The sequence below is a fragment of the Lissotriton vulgaris genome, chromosome 6 (assembly GCF_964263255.1).
Source record: "Lissotriton vulgaris chromosome 6, aLisVul1.2, whole genome shotgun sequence".
NCBI classification, from domain to species: domain Eukaryota; kingdom Metazoa; phylum Chordata; class Amphibia; order Caudata; family Salamandridae; genus Lissotriton; species Lissotriton vulgaris.
In genome coordinates, this window is record NC_141694.1 from 1,109,578,531 (window position 1) to 1,109,589,480 (window position 10,950).

Sequence of the window (10,950 nt, forward strand, 5' to 3'; positions counted from 1 at the left end):
GCTTGTAGGTTTTTAAAACAAAAGAATAAAAGGCATTGTCATTTACAATGCCAATAGCTCCAACTATTGCAAATTCAATTCAATTCAATTCAATTCAGTAATTTACATAGCGCGCTACATACCCAGAGGGTCTCAAGGCGCTTGGAGAAGGGTGGGGAATTACTTGTCGAATATCCAAGTTTTAAGTTGCTTTCTGAATGCTAGGTGGTTCTGAGTGAGGCGAAGGTGAATGGGGAGTGAGTTCCAGGTTTTAGCCTCCAGGTAGGAGAAGGATCTTCCTCCCATGGTGGTTTTGTTGATGCGAGGTATAGCAGCTAGGGCTTGGTAGGAGGAGCGTAGCGGACGGGAGGGGGTGTAGAAGGAAAGTTGTGTGTTGAGGCATTCGGGTCCAAGTTCGTAAAGTGCTTTGTGTGCGTGGGTTAGAAGGCGGAATGTTATCCTCTTATTGATGGGGAGCCAGTGGAGGTTTTTCAGGTGACCCTAAATGTGATCTTTACGCGGAATGTCTAGAATGAGTCTGGCTGATGTGTTCTGGATGCGTTGGAGTTTTTTCTGAAGTTTTGCGGTGGTACCGGCGTATAGGGTGTTTCCGTAGTCCAGGCGGCTTGTAACCAGTGCGTGGGTGACCGTTTTTCTAGTTTCAGTGGGGATCCATCCGAATGTTTTTTTTGAGCATGCGAAGAATGTTGAAGCAAGATGATGAAACGGCGTTGACTTGTCTGGTCATCGAGAGTGAGGAGTCCAGAATGACGCCCAGGTTTTGTGCGTGGTCTGTTGGGATGGGTGCTTGTCCAAGGGACTCTGGCCACCACGAGTCGTCCCAGGTGGAGGGGGAGGTACCTAAGATAAGGACTTCTGTTTTGTCGGAATTCAGTTTCAGGCGGCTGTGCTTCATCCACTCGGCTACTTCTCTCATTCCTTTATGTAGGTTGGTTTTGGCGGTGTTAGGGTCTTTGGTGAGTGAGAGGATCAGTTGAGTGTCGTCAGCGTAAGAGATGATGTTGAGGTTGTGCTGACGTGCGATGGCCGCGAGGGGGCTCATGTATACGTTGAAGAGGGTGGGTCTGAGTGAAGATCCTTGTGGCACGCCGCAAATGACTTCAGTGGCCTCTGATTTGAATGGTGGGAGGCGGACTCTCTGAGTTCTTCCGGCAAGGAATGAGGTGATCCACTCCGGTGCTTTTCCTTGAATTCCGATGTTTCTGAGGCGTTGTAATAGGGTGATATGACAGACTGCGTCGAAGGCTGCGGAGAGGTCGAGGAGGATGAGGGCGACTGTGTCACCATTGTCCAGTAGAGTTCGAATGTCGTCTGTTGCTGCGATGAGTGCGGTTTCAGTGCTGTGTTTGGCTCGGAAGCCGGACTGTGAGGAGTCGAGGGATTTGTTGGTTTCGAGGAAGGCGGCGAGCTGGTTGTTGACAGCTTTCTCGATGACTTTGGCCGGGAATGGAAGGAGTGATATGGGGCGGTAGTTTTTGAGTTCGGTGGGGTCAGCTGTGGTTTTTTTTAGAAGGGCGCTGAGTTTGGCATGTTTCCAGCTATCTGGGAAGGTGGCGGAGTTGAAGGAGCAGTTGATGACATCTCGGAGGTGGGGTGCGATGATGGAATCTGCTTTGTTGAAGATGTGGTGAGGGCATTGGTCTGTGGGGGATCCTGAGTGGATGGAGTTCATCAGGCGGATGGTGTCATCAGTGGAGATTAGGTTCCAGTCATTAAGGATGTTCACGGGGGGTGAAGGTACAGCAGAAGGTTGTGTGGGTTGGTTTCCGGGTTGGTTGTCGAAGCTGTTGTGGATGTCTGCGATTTTGTCGTGGAAGAACGAAGCTAGTGAGTTGCAGAGGTCTTGAGAGGGAGTGATGTCGTTGGAGTTGGCAGTGGGGTTGGTGAACTCTTTGACGATGTTGAATAATTCCTTGCTGTTGTGGGCGTTTTGTCAAGTCGGTCTTTGAAAGCGGCTTTCTTGGCAGTTCGGATCAGTTGGTGGTGTATGCGGGTGGCGTTTTTGAAGGCGTCTCTGGTGCTGGTGTTTGGGTCTTTTTTCCAGGCCTTCTCAAGGGAGCGACAGAGTTTCTTGGATTTCTTAAGATCATCGTTTAACCAGGGGGCGTTTTTGTTGCCTTGTTTGATTTGACGTTTTTTCAGGGGTGCTAGGTTATCGGCGCTGTTGGTTAGCCATTGAGTGAGGTTAATGGCTGCTTGGTTGGGGTTCGAAGAGTGGGCAGGGGAGTTTTGAAGGAGCGATGAGGAGATCTGGTCGATGGTGATTTTGTTCCAGTTTCTTCGCAGAGTAGGTTGAGGATGGTTGTGGGTTGTGGTCTTATTGTAGATAAAGTGAACGCAGCTGTGGTCCGTCCAATGGAGAGCAGTGGTGTGACTGAAGGAGATATGTTTGCTGGAGGTGAAGATAGGGTTGAGTGTGTGACCTGCGTAGTGAATGGGGGAATTAACAAGTTGTTTGAGTCCGAGGTTGGCGAGATTGTCCAGAAGGGCGGTGGTGTTGCTGTCGTTGCTTTTATCCAGGTGAAAATTGAGGTCTCCCAAAAGAATGTAGTCCTTGGAGGGGAGGGCGTGTGGGGTGATAAAGTCAGTGATGTCTTCACAGAATTGTGCTCGGGGTCCTGGTGGCCTGTAGAGGAGGGTGCCTCTGAGTGTGGTCTTGGGGTCGGTGTGGATCTGGAAGTGAAGGTGTTCGGCGCTAGCGAGGTTGACGTCTGAGCTGGTTGAGATGCGGATGGAGTTCTTGTGGACGATAGCGATGCCTCCTCCTGTTTGCTTGTTGCGGTCTTTTCGGATGATCTTGTAGCCTTCCGGGATGACAATGGTGATGTCTGGGGCTGAGGAGGCGTTCATCCATGTTTCAGTTAGGAAGGCGACGTCCGGAGAGATGGTGTCTAGTAGATTCCAGAGGTCGATGGCGTGTTTGTGGACCGAGCGGGTGTTGAGCAGGATGCATTTTAGGTGGTTGGTGTCAGGTCTTTGTTTGATGTTAGTGGATGAGGAGTTGGTCTTGGTGCAGTCAAACTTGCAGGAGTTGCATGTGAAGGGTCCATGGGTGTGTCCAGGGGTGGCTTGGGCGCAGTTGGGGAGTCGGCCGGGGTTAAGGGTCAGGAGGGTGGAGGCGGCGTATGTAATACGGGTGGGGTGGGTGGGACGAGAGCCAGGAGGTCTGGTGCTGGGCGCGGTCCAGGCACGGACGGGCGTAGACGGGCTTACCTTTGGCGCACCTTCGGCGCGGCCGTAGCGCGCGGATGCTGCGCGTTGGGACATCTGCTTTAAATGGATAGTGGAGTGGGCGGAGCGTGGGAGGGTCAGCTGGGAGGCGGGAGCGGGGAGGCGGGCCAGGGGATAGCACAACAACAAAATGGAGGGCTGAAATGAAAGTGAAAATAGCGAGGGCACAGCACAATGCTCGCCAGCAAGCAATCAAAGGCTCCTAAATCCAACAAATTAATTACACCTAAAGCGCTATTCAAATAAACAGCCAACCTTCAAAGCGTTACACAACAATGATGTCAAAGCGATTATGCCAGGAGAAGCTTCGATAAATACCGTCAATTGCCCAATAAATGAAACACAGAGCGCAATGCAAATGAGCAGAATTAGGCTTCCAAAGCGCTACACGATAATGAGCTTCAAAGCGCTATTATAGTAGGAGAAGCTACGGTACACGCTGTTAATTGCACAGTGAATGAAACACAGAGCGCGATGCAAATGAGCAAAATTAAGTTTCCAAAGCGCTACACGAAAATGAGCTTCAAAGCGCGATAATTCTGTGTGAAGCTACAATACCAGATGCTGTCAGGAGGTCGCGGATGCAAGGGGCTTTAGCTGCGGGCTGTGGGTGCTGCAAATAATTTGAGCAAGGGAGCGTGGGGGAGCGACCGTTCAGGAGGGAATCCAGGCGGTCACAGCTAAGCTTGGGATGAGGAGAGCCTACTATTTGTGTGTGGGAGGGTCAGCTGGGAGGCGGGAGCGGGGAGGCGGGCCAGGGGATAGCACAACAACAAAATGGAGGGCTGAAATGAAAGTGAAAACAGCGAGGGCACAGCACAATGCTCGCCAGCAAGCAATCAAAGGCTCCTAAATCCAACAAATTAATTACACCTAAAGCGCTATTCAAATAAACAGCCAACCTTCAAAGCGTTACACAACAATGATGTCAAAGCGATTATGCCAGGAGAAGCTTGGATAAATACCGTCAATTGCCCAATGAATGAAACACAGAGCGCGATGCAAATGAGCAGAATTAGGCTTCCAAAGCGCTACACGATAATGAGCTTCAAAGCGCTATTATAGTAGGAGAAGCTACGGTACACGCTGTTAATTGCACAGTGAATGAAACACAGAGCGCGATGCAAATGAGCAAAATTAAGTTTCCAAAGCGCTACACGAAAATGAGCTTCAAAGCGCGATAATTCTGTGAGATAATAATGCGAGACCTATTGCATTGCAAATGCTTGTTTTATCTGAAGCCAAGTTTGTGTGCATCGGTTGATGATTGCTTCTAGTAATTTAACTTTGACCCATAGCATGGCACTTTGTCAAAGGCTGCTTTGAGATCTACCTAGCATGTGTAGAGGATGTTTGAATTGACAATCACTTTCTTTGCTAAGAGGGTGAGTGCTGAAATATTTGTTAAAGTCCCTGTGCCGGCCCGGAACCCAGTCTGCGTTTTCGGAATCAGACATTTGCTGCTTACCCATGTCTCCAGGTCTGCTAGTAGATTTGTGGCGTAGATCTTTGCCTCTACATCTATAAGGGCTATCAGTCTATAAATGCTGGGGTCTGAATGTGTCCCTGATTTATAAATGGGTTAAAGAATACTGTCCCTCCAAGAACCGGGAGTAATTCTGGTCTCTAAGCTGTTGGAGAACAGGGGAGTTAAATATCAGGACCAAAACTCAGGATCGTACCTGAACAGAGCATTCGGTAGACCGTTGGGGCCGGGTGCCCCATCCAATCTCAAATGTTTGATTGTGTGCAAGAACTGCTTTTGTGTTATCTGAACAGGTTCTTCTCTTTGCGGATGCTTGTTAAAATCACTGCTTTCTTTTTGTGTTTCTCTATTTTCGATATGAAGTTTGGCTTTAGATAAGTTCTTTAATTCGATGGCTAATGCCTCCACTGATGTCCATTTTTCCGTACTCAGGCTCCTGGCTCTATGATTTGATCTCCAGACTGGAGCACCTGTTGAGCTCGTTGGTATTGTGCCAGGTACTGACTGTAGTCTGTGCGGTTGTGAAATTGTATGTTTCTTCAATATGAGTGCTCCAAGATTGTTCTGTTATGTCGGAGGTGAATTGACGATGTTTGCCATTTAGCAAGAAGTTGATTTTTGCCCAGAACTGTTTCGAGTTTCTCTGATTGCTTGCGTGGAGCAAGTTGATCTCACATTTTTCCTTGTATGTTTACTTGGCCACCTTTATTTCGTGTTTTAGGTCCTTTCTCATCTTTTCTATAATTGTGAGAGTCTGTTGCAAAGGTTGGAGAGCCTTAGTTTGAATTAAACTTAGTTGTTTGCTCAGTCGCATTTTTATTACCCTCTGGTTCTAAGAGTTTTATGATCTCTGTAAGTGGTTTGACATTTTTTATTAATGTTGATTGTAAAAGACTCCCAGACCCCAGTAATATCTCGAACATGGTCTGCGTCTGAAGGTGTTAACAATGACCAGCATGTCTCCATTATATTTTCAATGTTTTTTTCACCTCAAATTAACCGTTTTAGGTTGTAGAGTTGCGTTGTTAAAGTGAGAGGTTTTGCCTGCTCTGACTCAATTGGAGTGATGGTTAATGTAAAAGTTTGAGGGTAATGATCTCTTTCGACTCAGTCCTGTATTTGAAAGTCTGCTATATAAGGAAATAAATCAGAATCTTTTAACGCGAAATCGATTGTTAATCCTGTTTTACTTGTGACCCTCATAAATGCTGCTGGACAGTCCAAGGGGCCTTTACCATTTAGCGTGTGTAAGAAAATGTCATCCAATTTTGCTGAACATTTCTCACCAATAGAGTCTTGTCTGCTTCGATTGCCCAGTCTTGGCTATATGAAACTTGGTAGATTGCACTCTTGTCCTTGGATTAAGTTCATGTTAAAATCTCCTGTTATTAGTTGCTTGATTCTTAGGCCCTTCTGCTTTCCTACTGGATGAATATAGAGATTCAATATTAGAAGGCCCATTGAGGGTGAAAGGTGTACTTTGATACATTGCATCTATGTGGAGTCGAGGTCGATGCTTGTGTCTCGCCAAGAGAAGTCCGTAGATACATAGGTCGATAGGCCCCCTTTAGCCTTTCCATACTGTGCCTCTTTTTTGCTGTAATAAAATTTTCTTTGTAGCCCACTAATGGAGAGTTTTTTATCTGCCAAGTTTCTTGAAAAAGAAGTATGTCATGTTGTTGGATAAATTCCACAAAATCTTCTTCTTCTAAGTTTGCACTTAGGCCATTAACATTCCACAACCAAATCCTGGTGCCAGTTGCTTTCCTTGTATAGTGGCTTGGTCTAATTCATATTTCTCCCCATTGTTTATGTCACAATATTTTTGGGGGGAGCACCTCAAGGTCCACTGCTTCTCTTTGTGGAATTCTGATTGTAATTTGTCTAAGTGAATGACCCTCTTCTACCTTAGTGCAGGCCTGAACTGGGCCTTTTGCAACTTTTAAAAGGCTCTGTATGGGGGGATAGCTAGAATCCTCCTGGGTGTTTGGGTCAGGGTCAACCTCAAAGCCAAGGCAAGCAAGGAAGGAAGTACGCATGGGTGGTGGTTTAAAAATAAAGAATAAATGTTTGTTGTTGGTGAAACAAATTGATGTTTGTTGAGAGATTTAAGAAGAATGATAGACGTTTACTTTGAATGGATGGATGCCTGGATGGTATTCATCATAGACAGCATAGGTGGAGACTGTCACTGGATGAAGGATCTTAGTTTGAAGAGAATGTAAAAGAAACCGCGCCAGAGTAGCAAAGCCAAGGAGAACAGAAGTTGTATTTTCAGAATACTCCCTTGACTCCAGTAGGTTGCAAGCACAGTATATATATATTGTATGTATGTATTTATCAAGCGCCTTCCTCCGACTCCGAGGACCACTCCCTATGTTAATTTATTTTCGACTTTGTCAGTCAGCCTGCCATGGGTGGCCTATTGGCTAGTTACAAAATCAATCAAAACAAAGTACCTCATGTCATCCCATATATAAGCAATGATCATTGGATCAGATATCATATGCCTTTTTGCAGTAGTCAGGGCAGGGTGAAAGTGAAATTGAGCAGTTGCCCTTGTTGTAACATAGTATAGCCAGTGCCACCCGTAATAGAAAAATACGAGCTTCCCCACCTACAGACAGTAGTAAATAAAACTAACATGAGTCTGCGTCATGACTTGAGTATATTTGTCTTGGGCGCAAGTTGAGTGAGCTGGCATGCCAGCTATAACAAGGTTACATCATTTCGCTAAACAAGAGAGAAGAAGAAGACTGGTGTACTGTGTACTCGAGTCCATAGTGCTAGTATAATGCCTGAAACTCCCACAAATGTTAGAGGTCGAGGAAGTGGGAGGATAGCTACATACCACAAATTTTATGTACAGTGCTTGCTAGTGCTACTGAGCCGCTATGTGTTGAATTAATTTTGTGTTACTGTTTTGCTAAGAGTATTGGTTACAATAGTCTTTTTTCTTTCTTGATATAGCTCCTCCTTCCCAAGCAAAAGAACCAACCAGGACGGAGTTGGCAGACATGGCCCTGCGCCGGAAGCTGGAGGCCATCGGCCAAGAATACCAGCGGCTGGTGGTTCTGACGGAGGAGGAGGAGGCGGCAGAAGCTGCAGCCTACTCCAATGCCCCGGGCCCCAGCCAGGCCCCTCCAGTGGTACGGCGCCGTGGTCAGGGAGCCGCCCACGGCCACACTACAACATCCAGCACTGCTGCCCCCCCCTGTGGATACAACTGCAGGGCATATGCACGCCACATGCTCCTCCGAATAGTGCATCTAGAGGAGCTGATAGAGGACCAGAACAAGAAGATCAAGGCCCTGGAGAAGGAAATCAGAAGAGCCTGCCGATAAGACCCTGTTGGATTGCCCCATTTTTGATCCTTTTTTTGGTGGGTGGGAATTGAGCGTTGGGGTTTATTATTATGGATACTTTGGACATTGGTTGGGGTTAGGGAGAGGGGTGAGTCGGGTGTGGTGGGATTTTTTATAGTTTATTTTTGTGAGGTGATTAAATTATATTTATACTTAAACATAGCATACATTGTTAATGTTTTGTGGGGGGCGGTTACTGTTTTATGTCACATGGTTTCCTTGTTGCTGCAGGGCCGCAGCCAGTGTTTGATTTAAATAATCTGCCGATTTTGTAACACACAAAGAGATAGATGCAGTACCCCTCACTGAGTGACTTGTCCTACTAGTACTGTCATTCTCTCCTCATTGTCCATTATTATACCTTCCCCAAACTTCCTATCTTACCTGTGATTGATGTTTAAGTTAGGCACACCGATGGCTGCATGGCGATGATGGTTTGGTTTCCCAAGAGAATGGAGATGCCATGGTTGTGGTGGTACTAGTAGACACTGGCAGTAGCATTTACAAAAAAAGAAAATGAGACAGTCACTCGCCTGGGAGAGACTCTGGAAGGAGTAGTAGAATGAAGTACAGTACAGTACACAAGAAGACTGCCAAACAATAATAATATTGCTGATTAGCAATGCTAAAGTAAAATAAAACATAATGGTGGTGGGGATAGCCTAGTACAACAAGTTACAAACTGACACAAGCATAACCTTTAGTGCTGTGTAGGAGGATGCTGATGAATCCAACAATGCCGGAAATTAATTATGATGGATTAGGTTCCTTTGGAAAAAAAATTGACTTGCAAATATACTGAGCATGGGTGGGCAATCAGAAGAAGATCCTCGCCCTGCCTTGAAATTAAATTAAAGTTGCGTTCACCACATCTGCCCCAGCAAGCATGTGATCAATTATTGGTGTACCTTTAATTGAGTCCCACCTCAATCTAAATCACACAGCCTGGGGGAAGAGGGTTAGGGTTTGATGAATGGTTGGGAAGGGGGGTTTGGGGAAATGTTTGACAAAGTAAAACACTATGCATGGAAAAACAACAAAACACAATCTTGGCAGACGACCATATCCATAAATCTGTTAAGGGAGAAAAATGAAATGCATGCATGATGATGATAACTTGATGGTTAATGATCAGTAGTACTTACTAACTACTACTAGACAATTATACAGTACAGGGCAGCAGTATATTATGCATTTTGCCTGGCCTGTCTGCTCTCAGAGATACCTAAATTACATACAGTTTCTGTTCTGTTTTACCGGGATTACTTTTAAAGATAGCAAAGAACATTTTAAAATAGCTGTAGGGATGAATTATAAGCAAACAGCAAACATAATATCAACAACACACAGTCGTAATGATTGAAGATAAAAAATAAATCAAAATATTTAAAAGATGATGAATGTTGATACTGTTACTGTATGTTATCCTCGTCAAATTGGGGAGTTGCATCTCAGCATTCCTCTTGGTCCTCCCTTTGATGGACCTTTCCATGGACATTCCGTCCATCAATCTTGGGTGCCGCCACTGCCTGCATTGCTGATGCGGATTGGTAAGGTAAGTGTGAGTCGTTTTTCCCAGTATAGCACAGGGTAAGGGCCGGCCTGTAATTGTAGCTGGATAAACAAAAGTGATATTGAAAAATCAAGGAGAAACAAATGCATAAATTATGGTGGAGTGCAACAAGAACACTTTCAGAGGCAGCATGGATACATCATGTCTACTCTGTTTCTAGCATTAACCTACAACAACAACAGGTATGAACCGATCACGCAGTGATGGAGGTCGAGTCCCTGTTTAAGTCCCTGTTTGAAGACGGGCAGCTGCGAACATATGCTGGGATCTTAATGCGAGGGTACCACCGACACACCCGGTACTGCACATGGGTACGGGGAGGCACTTAGTCACCTGGCACTACAAAGTGATCCGGGAATTGATCACCACTCCCTTACACAGGTTACAACAGAAATGGGAAGATGAGGCAGGACGGGTGTTCCATGACAGGGAATGGGAAAAGGTTCTGGAGTATCCCACAAAGGTTTCTAGGAAGGCACGCTTCAAAAACATTAAATGAAATATCTTGCACCGCGCATACCTAACACCACACCGGCTCCACGGTTTTTATCTTGAGACGCATTTCGCATGCCCCAGATGCCAGACTCCTGAGGCAAATTTTAAACACATGTTTTGGGACTGTCCCACAATTCAACAGTATTGGGATAGGGTACACCAGACACTCCGAGCAATGGTCAACTTCATGGCTATATCTACATGGGAGGCATGTGCCTCAGGGGTCTTCCATAGGCGGAAGACAGAAAAGGTACAATGCAGGTTTGCATCCCTAGCCATTCTCTTAGCAAAATGAGAAATAGCCATGCATTGGAGGGCCCCAGCAGGACCCCCAGAAGCAGCCTGGATAGGCGCCATGAAAAAATGGAGGGTGGCGGAGGAAGAAGCACTGACGGACAAGGAAGTGAGAGGGATATGTAAACATCCCATATGTATGGAATGGGCGCAACTACTATTTCAATTTATACAGGAGGCAACACAGGAGGAATCTCCCATGGCCACTCAATCTCAATCCCAAACTCCACCCCTATCCCCCATAGAACAAACAATAACCGACCGAGGCAACTATGTGACTCATAAGATCAACAATACACTTAGGCACTACCAGTCAAGCTCCGCCGCCCCGATGGGAGGTGCCCCCCTACCTGTCTCTCCCCCACCACAACCACCACAGCATACTAAAAGAAAATCAGAATTAGCCTCACGACTGATAGTTACCAAGATGTATTCCGAAAGCTTCCCAACCTCCCCCTACCCCGGGTCCCCCAAAACCGACCTACCCCAATTGGGAACACAGTCAT